This window comes from Podarcis gaigeae, assembly GCF_964106915.1.
Source record: "Podarcis gaigeae genome assembly, chromosome: 7".
Lineage (NCBI taxonomy): Eukaryota > Metazoa > Chordata > Lepidosauria > Squamata > Lacertidae > Podarcis > Podarcis gaigeae.
In genome coordinates, this window is record NC_139683.1 from 71896356 (window position 1) to 71918525 (window position 22170).

Genomic DNA, 22170 nt, shown 5'->3' on the forward strand with positions numbered 1-22170 from the left:
ACCTAACACCATTCCAAGGCATATGGGGATGGAAAGAATGATGGCCACTGAATAATAATAATAATAGAAGATTGTGCATAGTGCCAATTCTGTAGAGGGGTTTGTAAAACAACATTTACTCAAATATGTCTTCTGAGACATTTTGACACAGCTCAACCTTTTTTCCCTACCTGTTTCCTGGTAAACCACTCTCCCTGAATTGTCTTTGGGGGACATTTTGAAAGTGCTTTTTAAATAAATAAGTGTTGCATGTGTTTCGCTTTCACGAAGTTCTTATATGGGGTTTGCAGCCTCTCTCATCTAAGGGACCAGGTGTACCCCTGCTCACCTTCACCAGAGCACCCAAACCATATTCTTAGCCAATGCCCAAGCCCATAATAAGACTACCCAGATTGTAAATACTGCTGGATGTTTTTTAGCTGCTATTATTCCAGAATCAAGTACAATCTGAACTACTGCAACATAAATGGAGAACACGCCACATAAGCAGAACCTTCATCAGTGTGTGATACATTATTGAATGTGTATTTTCTATTATTATTATTTACAAGCCCATAAGTAGAACAATAATAATATTTTTTTAAAAAAAACAAACAAACACCAGATAAGGATTTTTCCCACAACACAATTATTCTTCAAAGAAACCAAAACCATTTTCCAGTCTGGGACCAATTAATATTTCTCTTCTTTCCACTTGCACAGCACGAAAACATCTCACATGCTCAACAGTAATGTAAGAAATTAGGATCTAACACACTCACAAGCCCCACAATCACTAAATATGTGGATTAAAAAATACATATGGGTTTTCCAGCAGAGCTAGAACCAAACCTGTTTAAAATTAAATGAAGTTCACTATAAATTAAGTCAGACTCACAAAATATGTTTCTACCCAACTAAGGCAGAATTCAAAGTCACATTTTGTAATTTTTCAATTACTGACATAAATCTTTCTTTATATAGTTATGGAAATTATTCTAAAAACAGAGCACACATGACCTATAATAATAGGCACCCACAAATAGAGGCAACATATTGCCCCACATACTGCAGCTCAAAATAGACTACAGCAATTGGAGGGAGGAGATCAAATATATAATTTGAGATATAAAGTTTCCAACCACAAAAATACAACTTAAATTTGTCGTCGGCACACTCTGAACTTACAAGAAAAACAGTACAAAATGCCTTAAAATCACTATCACATTGGCCACAAAATGGCTGTCATTAGAGAAAAGTTACCAGACCATGCTGAGTTTAGAAGAGAAGTCGCAATCTCATTACTTCCATATTAGGGAAATCTAGGCAGTGGTGTGAACAAATTTCTGCTGCATCCCTTCCTTCATCCATTGATCTTGCCTCCCCCATGCACACTACACTTTTCAGGTGTAAATGAAAATTCATTTCAGGCCACCTGTATCAAGAAGAGTTTTGATACAGCTTTACACTTGAAATGCCCTAGCATATCTTGTTGGTTTGAACAGTTCTGACTTTTGACTAAACACACATAGGGCAGGGCTGTAAAGATCACTAGGTAAAAGGAAAAGGTAAAGGACGCCTGGATGGTTAAGTCCAGTTGAATTTGACTATGGGGTTGTGGCGCTCATCTTGCTTTCAGGCCGAGGGAACCGGCATTTGTCCACAGACAGCTTTCCGGGTCATGTGGCCAGCATGACTAAAGCGCTTCTGGTTCAATAGACACTGTGACGGAAGCTAGAGTGCAAGGATACAGCGTTTACCTTCCTGCCGCAGCAGTACCTATTTATCTACTTGCACTGGCATGCTTTCAAACTGTTAGGTTGGCAGGAGCTCAGACATAGCAATGAGAGCTCACCCCATCACAAAGATTCAAACAGCCAACCTTTTGATTGGCAAGCCCAAGCGGCTCGGTGGTGTAGACCACAGCCTCACCCGCATCTATCACTATACTGTGGTGTCAGTAGCAGGGCTCTCCACCGCTCTCTGTCCTGCTCTGATTTAAAACAGGAAAGGAGTTTCTTTAAAGATATTGGCGGGAAGAGTGGAATGATAGTCCTAGATAAGTCCTAGCTTATCTAACACTTGCTAGACATTGCTAGCTCAAAGATTAGGCAAAAAAAGGCACCCATGAAAACCTCACTAATAAGAATATGCCCGTAAGCATGTTGTTGTTGTTTAGTCGTTTAGTCGTGTCCGACTCTTCATGACCCCATGGACCAGAGCACGCCAGGCACTCCTGTCTTCCACTGCCTCCAGCAGTTTGGTCAGACTCATGCTGGTAGCTTCAAGAACACTATCCAACCATCTCGTCCTCTGTCGTCCCCTTCTCCTTGTGCCCTCCATCTTTCCCAATATCAGGTTCTTTTCCAGGGAGTCTTCTCTTCTCATGAGGTGGCCAAAGTCTTGGAGCCTCAGCTTCAGGATCTGTCCTTCCAGTGAGCACTCAGGGCTGATTTCCTTCAGAATGAATAGGTTTGATCTTCTTGCAGTCCATGAGACTCTCAAGAGTCTCCTCCAGCACCATAATTCAAAAGCATCAATTCTTCAGTGATCAGCCTTCTTTATGGTCCAGCTCTCACTTCCATACATCACTACTGGGAAAACCATAGCTTTTACTATACGGGCCTTTGTTGGCAAGGTGATGTCTCTACTTTTTAAGTTGCTGTCTAGGTTTGTCATTGCTTTTTTCCAAGAAGCAGGTGTCTTTTAATTTTGTGGCTGCTGTCACTGCCCGTAAGCATAGTAGGGTCTATTAGAAGACACTTATTCAAAAGTGGAACAGCATATGTATCTGACCATGCATGGAACAAATATATATAATGCCAAAAACCAAACCCCAAACCCCCAGAACTTTACAAAACAAACAACAGGCTAAGAGATCAGAGAACAAAAAAGGTAAAAATTATTTAATGAAGCCCTGGGAGGAATTAAAAAATAAATAAAATTTTGCTCATTTCTAAAACTATCCACTGCAAGGACAAACCATATTTCTCTAGGAATGGAGTTCCAGAGTTGAGGAGCACTAAAAAGGGGGGGGGCTGTCCCATGTAGTCCCTTTCTTAGCATCTTTTACAGAAGTGAAAAGAGGACTAGGCCCTCTTTGACTGACCTGAGGCTTGAAGGTGAACACTACAGGGATAATAATTAATAGCCCATTCGCCAACTTAGTGCTATCTGCATTTTTTAATTAAAAAAAACAACTCTGCACATCAAATATGATATTAATACAACATATATTTTTGTCCTTAGCAGGTGAAGATTTTTCTGGCACCAAGAGAGCCAGTTGGGAAAGCTTTATGTGTTGGATTTCTCTGTGTCCAGCTGCTGTTGATGACACAAGAGCCTTAACAGTAAAATGTTTGGCAACTGTAGAACAAGTGAGAGGATACAAGAATGAATAGCCTGGGAGAATCTGATCCAGTCACACTGCTGTCATTAAGATACTGATGATCAAATCAGTACAAGGGCTGGGCGATATCTGGTTTTCATCATCGTGATTTATCACCAGCTAAACATCATGATATACCAATGTATCAGAGTGTCTGAAATAAGGATGGAGCTATGTAGAGGCATTTGCTGGCTTCAGTTTCCCTGCACATTGTGATTTTTGCATGTGCAGCATGCACGCACACAAACAGGATTTCATGATTTACAGTAGGTCCAGTAGGTGGATCGCAATCTACTGGTCAATCGCGGTGGGTCCATGGTAGATCGCGGTTGATCGTGAGATCCCCCCCCCCAAAAAAAAGCTCAACAACTAACTTTGTCTCCCTTATAGTGGGAGTAGATCATAGGCTCTTGTATGTTGGACATCCCTGATTTACAGAATATTGCTGGCTCAAAAATTATGAAACCGATATCACCATATGGACTTCAAACCAGTTTGGGACAATATATCAATACAGTGGTACCTTGGGTTACTGGTGCTTCAGGTTACAAACACTTCAGGTTACAGACTCTGCTAACCCAGAAATAGTGCTTCAGGTTAAGAACTTTGCTTCAGGATGAGAACAGAAATCGTGCTCCAGCGGCGTGGCAGCAGCAGGAGGCCCCATTAGCTAAAGTGGTGCTTCAGGTTAAGAACAGTTTCAGGTTAAGATCGGACCTCCGGAATGAATTAAGTACTTAACCCGAGGTACCACTGTATATTGCCCAGTCCTAATCAGTACGTTGATGGGAGAGCGCTGCAATCTGTTGAGCTTCCTAAAGGGTGGTTTGAAAGAAAGGCAACGAAAAGAGCTGTTTCAGCCCTCTGAAAATTGCAAACACTGGGTAGCATCAAATGAAACAAATGTTTACCAGATTTAATTAAACAGCAAAAGGAAAATTCCACAACTGCACACAATGTACACATGGAACTGGCTGGAAGCAGATGTGCTGGTGGAACTCATCTGAATTATCTGATTCCACGAAGAATGGGACAAATGCCAGTGACTAGGAGTTAAGACAGCCTTAGCATGCAAGGTAACCTTCTGCAAAGGGCAACAGAGTGCCTGCACCTTTTAGTTGTGGAGAAGTGAAAATATCAAGAAGCATCGTTTGTCACCAAGAACGTTGAAGAAAAGCTGCACATACTTAAGATTATTTATTTTTTCTACGCAACTTTCAAAGAATGAGCACCCTCTTCACTTTGCATCTAAACATGCCGTTTCAGAAAACAGAATGAAGGATAATACTTATTATCAGTGCTTTTTTTCTAGGGGTACACAGGGGTACGTGTACCTCTAAACATGTTGTGAATCTAACAGAAGAAGAAATGTTAAAAAATATTTTTTTAGTTTCTTCTCTAGCACAGTGAATCGTCACTTCCATTGCTACCCCCAATGGCAGCCTTATTTCTTGTCATGGTGTTTCCTTAATGCCTATTTCTCCAGCTTTGAACTATAAAATGGTGATTTTCTTGAGTCAAAATGAGAGCACCCTTAAACATTATTTTTTTTAGAAAAAAACACCTGCTTATTATGTACATTTCACTTACAGGTAACTCACATCTTATTCTTATACTTCTGTGTATTGCCAAATAATAATTTAATTTCATCTCCTGATGGAGGGGAGAAGGAAGACTAAGCTGCTTTCATTCCTCACTGGTAAGTCCAGTTATTTTTTAAAAGGTTATCTAGTGGTTGTTCTGGCTTTTTGTGATTTTGCAGACACACACGATAACCGGGAAAGTAACCCCCACGTGAGATGTGAGTTACCTGTACTTTATTTAGGTGATCATAATAACACTTCTGTAAAGTATGCTAGTTTAATTATTGCTCTGAGGATGAGAGAAATGTCTAATGCTTAGTGAGGTCACAAATCTGCCTCCATACTTAAAAAATAAATAAATAGAAAATTATTGTTATGAGGGGAAGGTTAGGCTAAAACTATTCTCTTTGGCATCTGATTTTCTGCATGGAAGGAAATCACATACTGATAACAGGTGAAACTCTGAATTGTTGGTGAATTTCTGCAGTGCCCCCACTCCCACCGCATCAGAGAATATATGCCTTCTACCACCCATAAATAAGACAGAGATATCCAGTTGCATCTGTGGATCCATTTTCAATGTTTAGTATCATTTTCATATTGTTGATGGAAGTAAGAAACGTGGCCCCTACTCCTTTCAATTTGCCTCCCTTGCCACATCATTCCCTTCATCCCCCAGTATGAACTAACTCTAACATTCAGTATTGACTAAGCCAAAATTTCACAGAGGATAATTTCCTGAATGTTTCCTTTTTGTAGAACAACCTGCCCCAAAACGGTTGGGGAGAATTCTGCTGCTCTCCCCCAGATAATATCCAGCAGCATTTTCACCACTCGCAAGTTGGGTGAGGAGTTTTTGGAGCCTAATTGGCCACAGAATATTGTACTAATTAGCTCAGCTGTTGACCGCAGTTGTTTTCACTGCAATTTGGCCATGGCTTTCACAGTTTTCTTCTTGAATTTTATTTCAACCACCTGGAGCTGTGCTTTTATGCTCTCTTTTGGAGCACAATCACCCTTGTGTTATTTTGTTCCTTGCACTGGATAGAACCTTCACGAATATTTCACCTTCTCAAGCTTAACCGGATGCTTTGTGAAGGGAAGGACATAGCAACTTCTGAAACGTATTGATTGAATAACAGTCAGATGTTCCGCTGACAAGAGAGCAACGGAACATGCCATTTGGCGGAACTGTTGAGTCTGCAATGGAGCATGTTGCTTTTCATTTTCAATGCAATGCGTTGCCAAATCGTGCATGAAGTCATGGTAATGAAAGTTCTACTTATACGTAAGGCAGCCAACTTTCTTTTTGGCAGGGCACCTGTGCCTTTAACAGCAGCAGGAGAGCCAGAAGTCTAGAAGTTTTTTGCATCATGGCCTCTTCTCACCAGGAATATCATGTTTCAGAATTTATGCTTGTCACGCCAGTGTTAAAAGCACTGGAGCAGAAAGAAAGGTGACGACCTTAAGTAGAGGGCCACGCAAAAGACAGAACAATAAAATCAAAATTGTGTGCCATGGAGACCTTGTTGTTGTTGTTTTAAATCACACATGAAGGAACATCTCCATCCTTATCATTCAGCCTGGACACTGAGGGCTTTCTGGTGGTTCCCTCATCGCAAGAAATGAAACTACAGGGATCCAGACAGAAGGCCTTTTGGGTAGTAGCACCCACTCTGTAGAATGCTCTCCCAGCATACGTCAAAGAGTTAAACAACAAAGCATGTTCTTCATGGAGAGCACGTGTTGTGGTGGGGGCCGACAGGACACTCCAAAGTTGTGGGGCAGGCTAATTGATCATTGGCCACTGTTGTGATTGGGCTTCCCTTGTTAGGAAGATGTTAATGTTGTCATTTGATGATTGACAGCCAGAAATGTTAAAACTCCCTGCAAGAGGTGTAGAGCTTCCTCTTTTCGCTCCTTGCATCGGATTGCCCGTCCCTCCCTCCCTATATTTAGGTTTGTTCGCTTTGACCTTGCTATGCCTGTCATGGGGTCATCTGCTCTTGGGGCAGGGGCCCGGTAGGAATTTTGTCCATCTGGCTGATTGGCTGGGGTCATTTTATTTTTTTGCCTAGTGCGTAGCAAATCGTCACAACTTGTAAGGTTGCAGTTAAAGGTAAAGGTACCCCTGCCCGTACGGGCCAGTCTTGACAGACTCTAGGGTTGTGCGCTCATCTCACTCTATAGGCCGTGAGCCAGCGCTGTCCGCAGACACTTCCGGGTCACGTGGCCAGTGTGACAAGCTGCATCTGGCGAGTCAGCGCAGCACACGGAATGCTGTTTACCTTCCTGCTGGTAAGCGGTCCCTATTTATCTACTTGCACCCGGGGGTGCTTTCGAACTGCTAGGTTGGCAGGCGCTTTGACCAAAAGATGGAAGCGCACCCTACCGCAGGGATTCGAACCGCCAACCATGCAATCAGCAAGTCCTAGGCGCTGAGGTTTTACCCACAGTGCCACCCGCATCCCCAAGGTTGCGGTTAGGCATTGGCTTATGGTTTGGTTGGTTGAGGGGCATGGATTGGCTGTGCCTGCCCCTCTAATGTTGCTGCTGCAAGGAATTCTGTTAAAGGAATACAGGGGCTCACTATTGCTTTTGTCCGAACCCTGCCAAGGGGCTAGGGCTACGCAAGAGCCCCTGGTTGCATTTGGGGAAGGCTGAGGACAGGTTCCCTGTTCCTTCAATACCCCCAAATGTATTCCTCTTCTCTGACTTTCGCAGGCTTGTGAAATGTCAATCTGTCGCAACCAATGCCTAAGCAACCACTCACATTTTTTTGTATTTTAATAAAGTTGTGGCCAAAATTATGCCAAAAACATTAAACAAAAATTCTGTGTGTTGTGTGAGTTATTTGGGGTGGCCTGGGGACCTCGACACACAATGTGATTTTTTTTGTAGATATTTGAAGGCAGCCCTGTTTTTTGGAAGCTTTTAATGTTTGATGTTGTTGCTGTTTTTCATGCATTTTTGTTGGATGGGGCAACCCAGTCAGATGGACAGAGGAGTATTATTCATTCAGTATTATTATTATCCTGCTGTTGCATAATAATATCCAATTTTGTTCCCTCTGCCACTCTAGCCTTTGCATAAGGATTCCAGACGGTGTGATGGGAAAGTAAGTCAAGTGGGGGAAAGTAAGACAAGTCACTTTAACTAGCAACTGAATAAAAGCAAAAGGATATATTTATGCATTTATTTATATCATGTCTATGCCGTCCAATTAACAATGTCATCTAGGCAGTTAACAATGTTACATTTATTTGCAGGATAAAGGAATGTGTCAGTCAATACAACCCACACTCTCACAACATCGCCTCGCCAGGACAAAAGCAACCCACAAACCATCTTTGTAATCCAGGAGTTGCCAACGTTTTTTTGACCAGTGCAAACAATTTTTCGGCCACCACAAACCAAAGAAACTGTTGCGTGCATCACACACAGTGAGAGAACATGTATGGTGCTACCTCTTTGGAGTCAGCATTCGGCTTACTATAGACCAGGGTTTCCCAAACTTTGGCCTCCTGCTGTTTTTGGACTACATTTCCCATCATCCCTGACCACTGGTTCTGTTAGCTAGAGATGATGGGAGTTGTAGTCCAGAAACAGCTGGAGACCAAAGTTTGGGAAATCCTGCTATAGAGAGAGAATTGGATCCAGATGGTTAGCTAAATTGAGATAACGCAGAAATCAATGGGACAGGCTAGTCATGAATGTCATTCAACAGGTTTAAATGAGAACTAATGCAACTTACTTTTTGAGTAGACCTGATACGATTGCAGCGAGTTCAACAGATTTATGTTCAGGTTAGTAGGTACAGGATTCCTACCTTTGGGAACAATCCTATAACAAGATCCACTGGGATGAGTGGGTTAGGATTCATCAGATCTCTGGCTGAGGTGGGAGGTTCTCCGCACAACTGGGCTATGCTGGTTTAACTCCTTCGTGCTTGATTTAGCTGGAGACATGGGGAGGTATCTGATACATCCCAGGACCCAGATGGCCGAGCTGAGCGCAGTGGATCTTAAGTCCTGAAAAAGCAGCGTTCTAAGGGCATTGCAGCAGCTGAAATTAGGGTCTTCAGTTGGTTCCTAAACCTGTTTAGATTTGCCATATGACCTGGCAGCCCAGCACAAATTAAGCTGGCAAAAGGGTGGTGTGACTTAGGCTGGCTCATCCAACTACTGCCCCAATATAGAATGGAATTTGGATCCGCGAAGCCTTCTTAACTCACACCAGCTTGCTTTACGCCATCTTCTTGTGTATAAGATTACTCCCTTAAATTTGGATCCAACCCAGAGTAAGTAAAGATTATATCTTCCCATATCGAACCTATGCCTGTTTATTTTAACATAGTTCTCCTGTACCAAATCCTAATGTAGGCGTGCATGAAGTTGATGTTCTTCATCTGAGAAGAAAGCACCTATTTAAATGTTAAGATTCAGACTTTTTATTTATCACTTTTCAAATTAAGAGAAATACCAAACATATCATTTTATAGCTTTTAAGAAAATGCAAATACAATTGGCAAACATTTCTTTTTCAAAAGCAATGTAAGAAGGCTTTGCTGTCAAAAATATTCAGAAGAAAATGAGAGGTTTTCCATGTGTGATGTGCCTGAGTCTTTTTAAAGTGTTTTTTATATACTTTGTTGATAAGTGAGATATCTTTAGAACTGTAAACCAACAAGCAGGAAAGCAGTTTTATCCAATATTTATAGCACACCATCTTAAGAAATGTAATTTATGTAAAATTGGCTTGAATGTGACATGCAACAGTTGCATTTAGAAACTCTTGAATGAAAAAACAGTTCTGGTTTGTCCATTTCCTCACTTCTACATTTCCAAGGCTATATATTGTATACATTATAAACCGGTTGCTACAAAAAATAGTACCAATATGCAAAATTCTACCCCTCCCCCCCCAAAAAAAAAGCCTTTAAAGTTGAAATGTTGTTGTTGTTTAGTCATTTAGTCATGTTCGACTCTTCGTGACCCCATGGACCAGGGCACTCCAGTCACTCCTGTCTTCCACTGCCTCCCACAGTTTGGTCAAACTTATGCTGGTAGCTTCAAGAACACTATCCAACCATCTGGTCCTCTGTCGTCCCCTTTTCCTTGTGCCCTCAATCTTTCCCAACATCAGGGTCTTTTCCAGGGAGTCTTCTCTTCTCATGAGGTGGCCAAAGTATTGGAGCCTCAGCTTCACGATCTGTCCTTCCAGTGAGCACTCAGGGCTGATTTCCTTAAGAATGGAGAGGTTTGTTCTTCTTGCAGTCCACGGGACTCTCAAGAGTCTCCTCCAGCACCGTAATTCAAAAGCATCAATTCTTCGGCGATCAACCTTCTTTATGGTCCAGCTCTCACTTCCATACATCACTACTGGCAAAACCATCATTTTAACTATATGGACCTTTGTTTGTCCCTTGTTACCCAGTCCAATGATAAGAAACAAAGAGGAAAGTGGCTCTCTTTTCCAGTGATTTTCAGCACCTATAGCAAAAACAACGTAAATTCAGACAAGCAACTGACCAAGTGCTTAATATGGAAAAATTTCTGGTTATTTTTTGAAGGTGACGTACTTGGAAATGATTTACAGATGGTATTTATCTCTGAGTATGCTTGCTAAGATGTATAAGACTGAATCAGGTAAGTGCTGGAGATGCAAAGATGTGGAGGGAATGTTCTTTCTTATGTGGTGAACTTGTAAAAGGGTAAAAGAATTGGGAAATGCTCCATAATGAATTGAAAAAAATCTTTAAAAGTACTTTCCCTGAAAACCCAGAGTCCCTTCTGTTGGGGATAATTCAGACTGAAATTCCCAGGTGTCAAAATACCGTATTTTTTGCTCTATAAGACTCACTTTTTCCCTCCTAAAAAGTAAGGGGAAATGTGTATGCATCTTATGGAGCGAATGCAGGCTGAGCAGCTATCCCAGAAGCCAGAACAGCAAGAGGGATCACTGCTTTCGCTGCACAGCAATCCCTCTTGCTGTTCTGGCTTCTGGGATTCAGAATATTTTTTTTCTTGTTTTCCTCCTCCAAAAACTAGATGTGTCTTATGGTCTGGTACGTCTTATAGAGCGAAAAATACGGTAGGTTATTTATGTGTGCTACTACTGTGGCCCGTGTTTCGTTAGCCCCAAAATGGTCCCAACTAAAGAAGAATGGCAACTTAAGTTGACAGAGCGTGTTCTCCCTAACAGAGAGCACGTGTTGCGGTTGGGGGAACAGGCCACTGTGTCATGACTAGGCAAATTGGAAGAACCCAAACCTTTAAAGGGTTAATTGGGTTGCTGGGGATTTTTGAGTGTTGCTAATTCGGAGGAGGGGTCAGAGGCTATAAATATAGGAGCCAGAGGTTGGGATGGCCTCTTGGTCGTTTTGCAACGGATCACCCGCCCCCCTCCCTTTTATAGGGTGGTTCTTTGGTTCACTTGACCTTGCTATGCCTGTCATGGGGTCATTCGCCTTTGAGCGGGGGCCTGGTAGGAATTTTGCCATTTGGCTGATTGGCTGGTGCCATTTGGTCTTTGCCTACTGTGTAGCAAATCGTCACAACTTGTAAGGTTGGCGGTTAGGCATTGGTTAAATTGGTTCTTGGAGGGGTAAGTGCCTATCCCTCCAAATGATGCGGAAAGGGAATTCCGTTAAAGGAATCCAGGGGCTTGCCATTCTTTCGTCCTTGTCCGTGGAGCCGGACTTGGGCCGTGCAAGCCCCACCGGAACATGAGGGTGAGAGGTGTTGGACTGATTCCCAGCTTCATTTCTCCCCAATACTTGTTTCCCATGCTGGCTTCCGGTGGTGTCCGGAAGTGCCAGCTCTGTCCTTGGGGGGCAAGGACAGATAGTCAAACCAATGCCTAATCAACCACTCACATTTTTTGTATTTGAATAAAGTTGTGGCCAAAATTATGCCAAAAACCTTAAACAAAAATTGACGCGTGAAGTGTGAATTTTTGGGGGGTGGCACTGTGGGACTCAACACGCAATATATGCACAACTTGCAGATTTAACATATAGAATAAGAGAACAAGAAGAACATACATTTAAAGAAAAAGTGTTTATAGAATATATGGGAAATAATTGTGTACAGCTGAAAACACTGGCAGCATTAAGATAAGTGCAACAGTGTAATGAAGTTTTGATGAACATAATAATGGAATGCTGAATCGTATAGTTTTTGTAAAATATGCAGGGATTTATGATATGTAAAATGAAACATGGAAAGAGAAGAAGGGAAGTCATTGATTTCTTAAGGATGTAAAATGAGTATTTTAAAATTTAATACAAAATATATACAGATGGAAATTAGACAATCAGGAGATTGAACAAGTGGCATGTTTTAAATACCTAGGAGTTATATTCCAAGCATCAAGGAAGAAGACTGCCCACATAAATTACAGTTCCTCTACAGCACAAAAAAGTACAACAGCAATTCTAAGATACCATCGTACAACGGGAGGAAATTTCATTCCTGCTACAATTAAACTATTCGCTGCAAAACCAACAGCACAAATACTATACGGCGCACCACTCATCTCCCTCTCTAATCTAGACCCATATGAAAAGATACAATCAGGTTTCCTTAGATCACTCCTGCAAACACCTAAATGTGTCCCAAACGCTGCCCTACGACTGGAAGCGGGCTTATACAGCATTAAAGCCAAAGTATGGATAAGAACCTTATGCACTTGGCTAAGACTTAACAACTCGCCAGTTGGACTACTTTCCCTGATGCTTCTTGACAAATTCCAATCTAGTTGGTTGAAGGGCACTCTCAGAAAATTGGCCACATATGGTTTCTCCCCAGAGTATTTATTAAGTTTAGAAAGGGGAAGGGCCAAGAACATAATCAAAGAAAGACTCAGGGACATTGAAGCCCAAAATGACTTTAATCAACTTCCGATAACTTATAAACTCCTATACAATTCCCAAAGGCCCCATCTAGCAAACTATCTCAAAGTTCTAGACAACACTAAACACCGATGGGCATTTTCCTGGGCCCGCTTTAACACTCTCCCTTCAGCTCTTCTAGAGGGAAGATACAACAAAATACTGATCGAACAAAGATTATGTCCCTGTAACAGCAACGAAATCGAAACCATCGGGCATGTCATCTTATACTGCCCATTATATCGAGACTCAAGAAAAGAGCTGATCGAGCCGATTCTGAGGAAAATACCTCATAGCACAGACGACACCTATATCAGACACCTCTTAGCTGACAAAGAGCCCGAAATTAACAGGCCTGTGGCAAAGTGCTGTTACATTGCAACAAGAATAAGACGAGCAATGATGTCAGCAACAGAGTTCAAATTGTAAACATCGAAGTAACGATAATAAACAGTAGTGACATTTGAATCGAACTCTTAAAACCTTAAAAGTCGAAACCTGGTCATAAATATAAGCACCAATTCTGTGAATTGGCCGTATTTCCACTGTTATTTGTAGCACAACACTACTTATAATGTCATATTTTTATAAATTGCTTTCTGGTCATTGACCGTATTAAAGATATTTTATTTTTTATACAAAAGAAAGAACATTGCTTTCATCTTTAAATGTGCATTAAAGTGAACTGCAATAAGACCGGTTGGTTTTGTCAAAATTAGTGGTGGAAGTAAAACTCACCCCAATTTACCCCCCATGCATTGCTGCATTGGCTTCTTACTACTTCCAGGCTCTTTGGTTAGGAAGCGAGATGGTTACATTTTCAATGTTCTTCTCAGTTTTATAAGTTTATTCATACTGAGTGATAACGGTGTTGTTTCAAAGAAGTCATTAAAACATTTCCCCCTCTGTTTGGATTCATTCTCTTAGGGAAACAAACGCTTGGCTGTTTAAAGAGAAAATTGGGTTGCTTTTATGCCTGCAAAGTCCTCCATTGTTTACAAATTTATACCTGGAAATCAAGATTCCGCTTCAGACATAATGAGTACAACTTTTCAATAATAAAAGACCTTCAAGCATACTGTAGTAATCTGCTCATTTAGAGGTTACATTTAGAGCCTCTTAATATTATGGGCTGTGGCAAAGCTTCACCCTTATAGGCTTTTTTCTTATAGCAATAAGCTCCTCAATTGGTAGACAAGGAAAATGATTCTTCTTCACTGGAATATATTATAGAATATATTATGTGGAAACTGAAAGAAAACACTTATAGTTTAAAGCCATCTCATCTACTGGTCACCACCATATTTTGTGGTGTTAAATTTCCATAATTCAGTTTCCCTTGAAAAAATACTGGTGGTACTGCACTGCAAACAAGCATGTCTATAAGGAAACAGCCTTTGGAACATGTGGGTAGAAAATATTTAAATACAGAGAAATGACAGATGATCAAATCCACATTGGGAAGCTTCCCCATCAAAACTGCATTCCTTGAGCCAAATGGGTATGCTCTTAATGAGAATCATGTTTTAAATATTACCCACATTATTTCTCATGCAGAATCCAATTTCTATTTATGCTACTCTGAGGTTACAAGAAATATCTGTTTTCTCAAGCCAGTTCAACAACTGAATGAAGAACTGGGAATGACATTAATGCAGATTTGAGGTAATCTGTCATTTACCTACTTGTTCAATGCATATCCATGCTGTTGAAATATATTGCTTTCTTTACCCCCTCCATGTAATTTTCCTCTGCCTTGTTTCAATGTAGGATTTCTATTACATTTCTTCCATAAGCCCCTTGATTCTAATCACCACCTCTGGTCCCAAAGGATTTAGGGTTAGCTACAGAAATTTCATACGTGCCTGATGTGAGACTACACGGTAACAGCTATTCCCTTATAAAGGGTTTCATGACAGGAGGGATGGTTTTGCTTCACATAGAAAATGGTGCTAGAGACTCCTGTCAAAGAACTGGCTGATTAGTGCAAATTAGAGCCAAGCTGAAACTTCTCTGAAAAGAGACTTCTGAATCTTTTCTCCTCTCATCCCCTCCGAAAAAGAGAAGCCATTTTGCCAAAAGATCTCCAGTTTCTGCTTCCTTCCACCCAGTTCCCTGGAACTGTGCTAAGCATTGTGGAGGATGCAAAGGAGTGGCAAGGTTGTCGTCGGAGTTGCTGACGTTGAAGCCAGTTGCAAGAGAGCCATTTCCCGTCCCCAGGGAGAAGAAGAAGAGAAGAGTTTGGATTCGATATCCCGCTTTCTCACTACCCGAAGGAGTCTCAAAGCAGCTAACATTCTCATTTCCCTTCCTTCCCTACAACAAACACTCTGTGAGGTGAGTGAGGCTGAGAGACTTCAAAGATGTGTCACTAGCCCAAGGTCACCCAGCAACTGCATGTGGAGGAGCGGAGACGCTGAATGTGGAGGAGTGGTTCCCCAGATTACAAGTCTACCTCTCTTAACCACTACACCACACGTTGTGGGTGGGGAGCAAGGCCTTCCCACACGCATGGGGTGGGATAGCCCCTGTGCCATTGGTTGGTCCTCAGCCACATCATCCCAGGGCTGTCCAATCCAGACGGTCCAGGGCCGTGGCGTGGGCTATTTAAACTGTCCATGGCCGAGGTTATGTTCCTTTTCTCCCATCAGCAGGGCTCCCCCATCTGGTGGTTAACCCTTCCAAGACTCCTGCAGATGGGTAAGAGTCAGATATAGTTGTGTGGTTTCCATTGCCTAAGCCAATACCACTCACATTCTGTAACCAATAAAGCTGTAGCCTTTCTTCACCCATTAACCTAAAGTACTATTTCATGTGTAACCAGAAGCACCTGTAACCCGAGGTACCACTGTATTGAGTTATATCCCATGAGGTAAAAAAAAAAAAGGTAAAAGGTAAAGGATCCCCTGGACGGTTAAGTCCAGTCAAAGGTGACTATGGGGTGTGGTGCTCATCTCACTTTCAGCCTGAGGGAGCCGGTGTTTGTCCACAGAAACTTTCCGGGTCATGTGGCCAGCAGGACTTAACCACTTCAGGCGCAACAAAACACTGTGATGGAAACCAGAATGCATGGAAACACTGTTTACCTTCCCATCACAGCCCTATCCATTTATCTACTTGCACTGGTGTGCTTTCCAACTGCTAGGCTGGCAGGAGCTAAGACAGAACAACGGGAGCTCACTCCATCGCGGGAATTCAAACCGCCGACCTTCTGATTGACAAGCCCAAGAGGCTCAGTGGTTTAGACCACAGTGCCACCCGCGTCCCTGATAAATCAGTCTTAGTGGTCTTTTATTTATCTGGGGGGTTGGAGACTGGGGAGCACGACGTCTGGATCTGCCATTATTATTATTATTATTATTATTATTATTATTATTATTATTATTATTATTATCTGACGGTTATTGTCATGTTAAACACAGAGTCTTGGGTCATGATTAGGTGAGAGGCTGGGCAGTGGGGTTGTTGTTGTTTTAGGTGAATAGATTGCATTTGAATTGTTGACTTGACGTGCGTGGCTTTGCTCAAGCAGCAACATGCTGGTATCTGCAGGTTGTAAACTAATGTCACTAGTTCCAGATCATCATGTCTCCTTTTCATTTGGGACAGCTGCTTGTATGAGCTAATAGAGGATCATGAAATGATGCTCTGAACTCACTGCACTGATGGCTCCCTGCTGAAGAATTTAAGCATATACGCTGCACAGCTGTTAGTTTTTCCAAGCGGTTGTCATATGAGACAGTCAGGTATATGCTGAGGTGACAAAAGAAGTTAGCATCCCCATTATACAAAGGGGGGTGGGGATAACCAGCTGTGTGGATTTGTAAACTCTTTTAAGCAGTTCATAGCTTTCTATTCAAGTTAGCTGAGTGAAAAGGAAAAAGGGGGAAATAAACCAAATATTCAGCCCTCAGAAATAGTACATGTCTCTAATGTCTGAAATCCCAACTTGCCCCTTAAGCTATCTGGGTAGGATGGTTCGGAATAAATAATAATATTTTTGAGGATTTTAAGAATGTGAATAATGTTTTAAAATTTTATTAAAAAGAAGCATATTATTTATCCCTTAAAAACAACCTGCTTTAAAATGAAAAAGGACTTTGACCTAATACAAACAAGCTTATTAAAGTCTACATTCATAATAGTTAAAAACTGAATTAAACAAGGGATTAAAAAAAACCTGTATAAAATGTTACATTTTGGAATTGTTCTGGGAAAGGTTCTAGTTGCTCTTTTACATTCTTCTGCCCCCCCCCCCCCCGGCCTTCATTTTTTCCTTTCAGCAGTCAGTCAGCATTTTGCAATCCCTGAGCATGCTCAGTCTTCATAGGGCTATTTGGCAGGGCATGCTCCCTAGCTTTCTTTGGTTTTTCTAAATATTTTTTCTTATTATTTCTGCAAACCTTTTGTTTCCCCCAAGCCTTCTGCTACCTCCCTTCTTTTCCCTAATAAACATAACACTCAGAAACTTGAGTTTGCCATTTGCATACATGATACTCTCTGTGGGAGAAAATGTATATGGTCTACATGACCAGATATTTTGGATTAGCCTTCTGGAGTCTATTTAGCTGCAAACCAATGTATTTTCTTAGCACACTTGTTCAGAAAACCAAAAATCAGAAAAACGGTTAATTTTAATTGGCCTTTTTCTTGCTGTTTAAATTACAGTGGACGCTCAGGTTGCGAACGTGATACGTGTGGGAGGCACATTCGCAACCTGCAGCGTTCGCAACCAGCAGCGCTGCATCTGTGCATGCGCAGGCTGCAATTCGGCACTTCTGCACATACACAAAGAGTGATTTGGCACTTCTGCGCATACGTGACCACCGAAACCCAGAAGTAACCCTTTCCGTAACCCAAAAAAATGCAACCTTAAGCATCTGTAACCCAAGGTATGACTGTACCTTGATTTAAGTTTCAAACTACATGTTAGTCATTTATCAATTTGTAATCCGCACTTTCACGGCTATAGAATAATATCAACAAAAAAATTACAGAGACTGAACTACCCAAATTGTATAGAAATTTATTCATGTATGTGACTACAGCGGCAAGAATGTTACTTAGCCAAAAATGGAAAGAAGAAGTCCCGCTGAAAGAAGAATGAATGCAAAAGCTTATAGAATACACAAAAAATGGTGAAGCTTACTGGAAAAATAAGAAATCAAGATAACTTTTTATAAAAGAAAGGAAATGGTTTATTGAATATTTACAAACAAACTGTAAACAGATAAGAACATTGGCAGGATTATTGTAATAACCTGCAGTTTTATAATAGTATATATTTAAAGTAGATGAATAAATGATTAAGTTAATTTTAAATAATTTGAAATATACAGAAAGAGGGGGGAGGAAGTAGAGTTTTAAAATGTTAAAATGATTGTAAAATTATTGAAATGTATAAAATTGAAAATCATAAATTAAGAATTTAAAAATCCAAAATATTCAAAAAAAAAAATTAATAAATACTGATTAGTTACAAGAAAATTGTGTTGTAAAGGCCTATCTAAGAAAAAAAAGTTTTCAAAAGATGTCTAAAAGAAGGGATGGGTGGTTTCTGCTGAACCTCAGCTGGCAAGGTCTGCCACACTGCCATTCGGTCCCCAGTGAAGGCCAGCCAAATCTCAGGAGTGTGTGGAACCACCAGAATTGACCCATCAGAGGACCCCAGCGATTGAGGTGGAGGTTAAGAAATCAGGCTCTCTTTGGTAGGATTTGAACTTTGGTTCTGAATTGTTTAGGACTTTGTGGAGTAGTAACACAGTTGCTTTGAACCTGACCCAGTAGCAAACTGGCATTTAGTGCAGCTCTCTCTTAGCTTCAGGGTTCTGCTATGTGCCAAGCTATATGTTCTTTTCTTCTTCAGAAAGCATTTAAGAAAGGGGTCCAGTTTGGATCAGACCCTCAGACCCTGCTATTTTGTTCCCAACCATTCCTTTGCCTTGGCACCCAGAAACTAAGAGCATGCTGCCCTTGCAGAAGCCCTACAGTAGAGGCTTGATCAATTACAGCAAGTTGGGGAGGAGGGGTGGATAACGGGGGCAGAGAGGTAACAGGCAGGTGAAACCACAGCTGCCTTATCTCTGGCCGATATCTGTACATTTCAGACAAGGTCCCCCCTTTTGAGGCATGAATCCTGCAAAATTTCAGAAGGATCGTTGCAGTGGTTTGCCTTCAAAGACAGCTGTGACCATTTTGGAGCGTGTGAAACAGGAGTCACTTAATCTCCCCTAGTGTTTTGTGGACAATTGATCTGAAAATTGTCCGCTTAATTGCAGAAGAATGGGTCTGGGGCTATTGCGGTTGGTGCCTTTTAAAGCTGCTTTTGGAGTTGGGGGGGGGAAACTAACCCCCTCCATTGTTTTCCTCGTCATTCTTTCAATATTCCTAACCACACCTGATTTGTTTGATTTGATATATACATCTTACTCATTTCTCTCTCTCTCTCTCGCTCCCTGTTAGATAAAGGAAAGATAAGAAAACAGTATCAAGGGATCAATAACATCCACTAAAAAGGGTTCTGCGCAGTGAGCAAGTGAAAAATAATGGACCAAACACGGAATCATGAAGGCAATTAATTAGACCCTTCTGGTCAAAAGTATTCAGGCAGGAATAAAATGTGTTTGCGGAGGTGTTCATTGTACAGTGCAAGTAAATATATTGTCAATAGCTGGAATGGTACCAATGTTTACATTCCTCTCACTCCAGATTTTCTGAAATGTAGTTCAGCACCAGACCTTTGCTGGATAGCCTGAAGCACACACATTTCTCAGTTCTTTTGCAATGCTTTGAAAGAACTTGTGAGGTGTCCTTAAATATATTTGCTAACCTTTCTTGTGCATTGACAGGCAGACCCACAAGTAAAGGCTTGCGAATAACATGAACAAATTGGTTGGTTGGTTGGGGTTGTATGTGTACTGAACAGATTCGTGGGCTGGGATGTTCTTGATGGGCTGCTGTTGGGTTTCTTGAATCCTTATTTCAGATCTTGTGATTTATGTGGAAATTGTTCAGTTTGGTTTTTACGTTTTGTTTATTGTTTAGGACTACTTTTGTTCCATCACAGTTATGCATTCTCTCTTGTTGCAAGCCGCCTTGAGCATAGTTTGAACTGTGGAAAGGAGGCATACAAATATAATTATGTATGTACGAATGTACGCAATACTTTTTTTCTGGGTGGTCGCAGAGGTACACATACCCCTAAACATTTTGTGAATCTAACAGGAGAAGAAACTAAATTAAAAAAAATAAAATAAAGTTTCTTCTCTAGAATGGTGAATTGTCAGTTCTGTTGCAACCCCTGATGGCAGCCTCTTTTCCTGTCACAGTGTTTCCTGAGTGTTTATTTCCCCACAATTTGAACTATAAAATGGTGATCTTCTTGAGTCAAAATGAGAGTACTCCTAAACATTTTTTAAGAGAAAAAGCACTGTAAGTATGTATTTTCACTCTGACAGGCCAAAGCTATGCCATATGCTGAAGACATACCTCTTTGCCCTGGCCTTTGAAAAATAAAATAAAATATTGATTATATATTTTGGAAAGTGGTTTGTCTGTTTATTCTCTATATGTTCAGATGTGTCTCAGCATTTCCTTTGATGGATACGGACCATTGCAACATGTATCTGGTATTTGTGTTATGTACAACATTTATTTCATCTCATTTATTACTAACTGCTGTTTAATTTTATAGTCATCCGTTATAAACTTATCTGGTGTTTTAATCTTTTAACTAAAGCAAGTTTGCAATTTGTGCCATCTGTCTAAAATACCAATGAATGATTATTTGAGAAAGAAGACTTCTGGTCCTGATGACAATTATCCTTGGGCAATTTTATTGCTAGCAGAACACCTCTTGTCAACATTTGTATTTAATGTTTTGTGGGGTTTCGTTTATTAAAAAATCTTGTTAAATTTTAATCCATTTTAATGAGTTTCTTATGCTTCCATTCCCCTGTTTTGATCATTACTTGGGCTACAATCCATAGCTCAGGTTCATACCTTTAAAACAGTACAATTTCATCCTGTACTGAGCCCACTGATTTATGTAGGATTTATTAAGGTCATATGTTAAAAGATTCCCCACATAGAGCAGCCTTATCCATGTGCTGAATGTGGAAAGTAATGTATCAACTAACTTATCCACACAGATGTCTGATCCCTTGCACCCAATTCGGAGTATTCTTTTTCAGGGAGCAACCTTGCTGATATGTCACAGCAAAAACAACAGAGCTTTGTCACACCTTGTAGACAGAGAAAATTGTCATGGCATAAGTTTTCAGGGACTCTAATGGACTCTAGTCCATGCAAGCTTCTGCCACAATGACATTTGTTAGTTCTTGAGGTGCTACAGGACTGTTGTTTTAAAGAGCAATCTCATTCCATCCTGTTTTATCCTGCCCCCCCCCAATGCAGATCTTTGGGGGGTCTTAACTCCAGAAATCTCAGTAGGGCTTGAGGAATTCAATCTCTGTGAATATCTAAAAAAAATAGGTGTTCAAAATAGTTCTGAACTTCACCTATCGGACAAATATGAACACCGGAACACACTTATTGCTTTGATCATAGAAAGTCACATCTCAACAGTTTTTGTATATATTTTTTTAAAAAATGGGAAACGTTTGGAAATATGTGTCTTGAGATAAATATTTAATTTGAAGATTGATGCAGAAGTGGAATGAAGTTACGGATTTAAACCCCACCTGAAAGAAAGATGCATACTAGATTTGTACAGGTTTGCATATGCAGAATTGTTACAGTGTTGAACTAGGAGCTGGGAGAGCAGGGTTTGAATCACCAATTAGCCACGAAGCTCACTGGGTGACCTTGGGCCAGTCACCATCTCATAGGCTAAGCTACTTCACAGGGTCATTGTGAAGATGAAATGGGGAAGAGGAGAACCATGAACGTCACCTTGAGATCGTTGAAAGATAAAGGTGGCCTATAAATGTACTAAATAAATAAGTAAATAATGTAAACTGTGTAAAGCTATAGCTGTTGTGTAGTGGTAGAAGCAATGGTTTGTCACCTCACCCTGAAAACCATCCGTGCTTTTGGACTTTTGTTGGATCTGTTTGTGATATTTAGGGGTGAGGCCCAAATGACCATAGTGTGACTGCCTTCTCCCTTTTTTTAAAGCAAGCCTAACATTTTGAGAACAGGGAGGGCTAGCCCATGTTTGTGTCGCAGGTGGTGCTGTGGTCTAAACCACCGAGCCTCTTGGGCTTGCCGATCAGAAGGTCAGAGGTTCGAATCCCCATGACAGGGTGAGATCCCATTTGTTCTGTCCCAGCCCCTGCCAACCTAGCAGTTCAAAAGCATGCCAG

General features: G+C 41.0%; 1 protein-coding gene and 1 long non-coding RNA gene across 4 annotated transcripts in view; one reads left to right on the forward strand and one right to left on the reverse strand.

The window, feature by feature from the left end:
- The window catches only part of LOC310848415, a 667736-nt gene that overhangs the window by 261830 nt on the left and 383736 nt on the right, over window positions 1-22170 (reverse strand). For all 3 annotated transcript variants that reach the window (XR_014566334.1, XR_014566335.1, XR_014566336.1), the window contains exon 3: window positions 1248-1414. This is a non-coding gene — a long non-coding RNA (uncharacterized lncRNA). The remainder of the gene's footprint in view (window positions 1-1247; window positions 1415-22170) is intronic.
- CDH10 (cadherin 10) overlaps window positions 1-22170 on the forward strand; it is a 396680-nt gene that overhangs the window by 102785 nt on the left and 271725 nt on the right. The window lies entirely within an intron of this gene.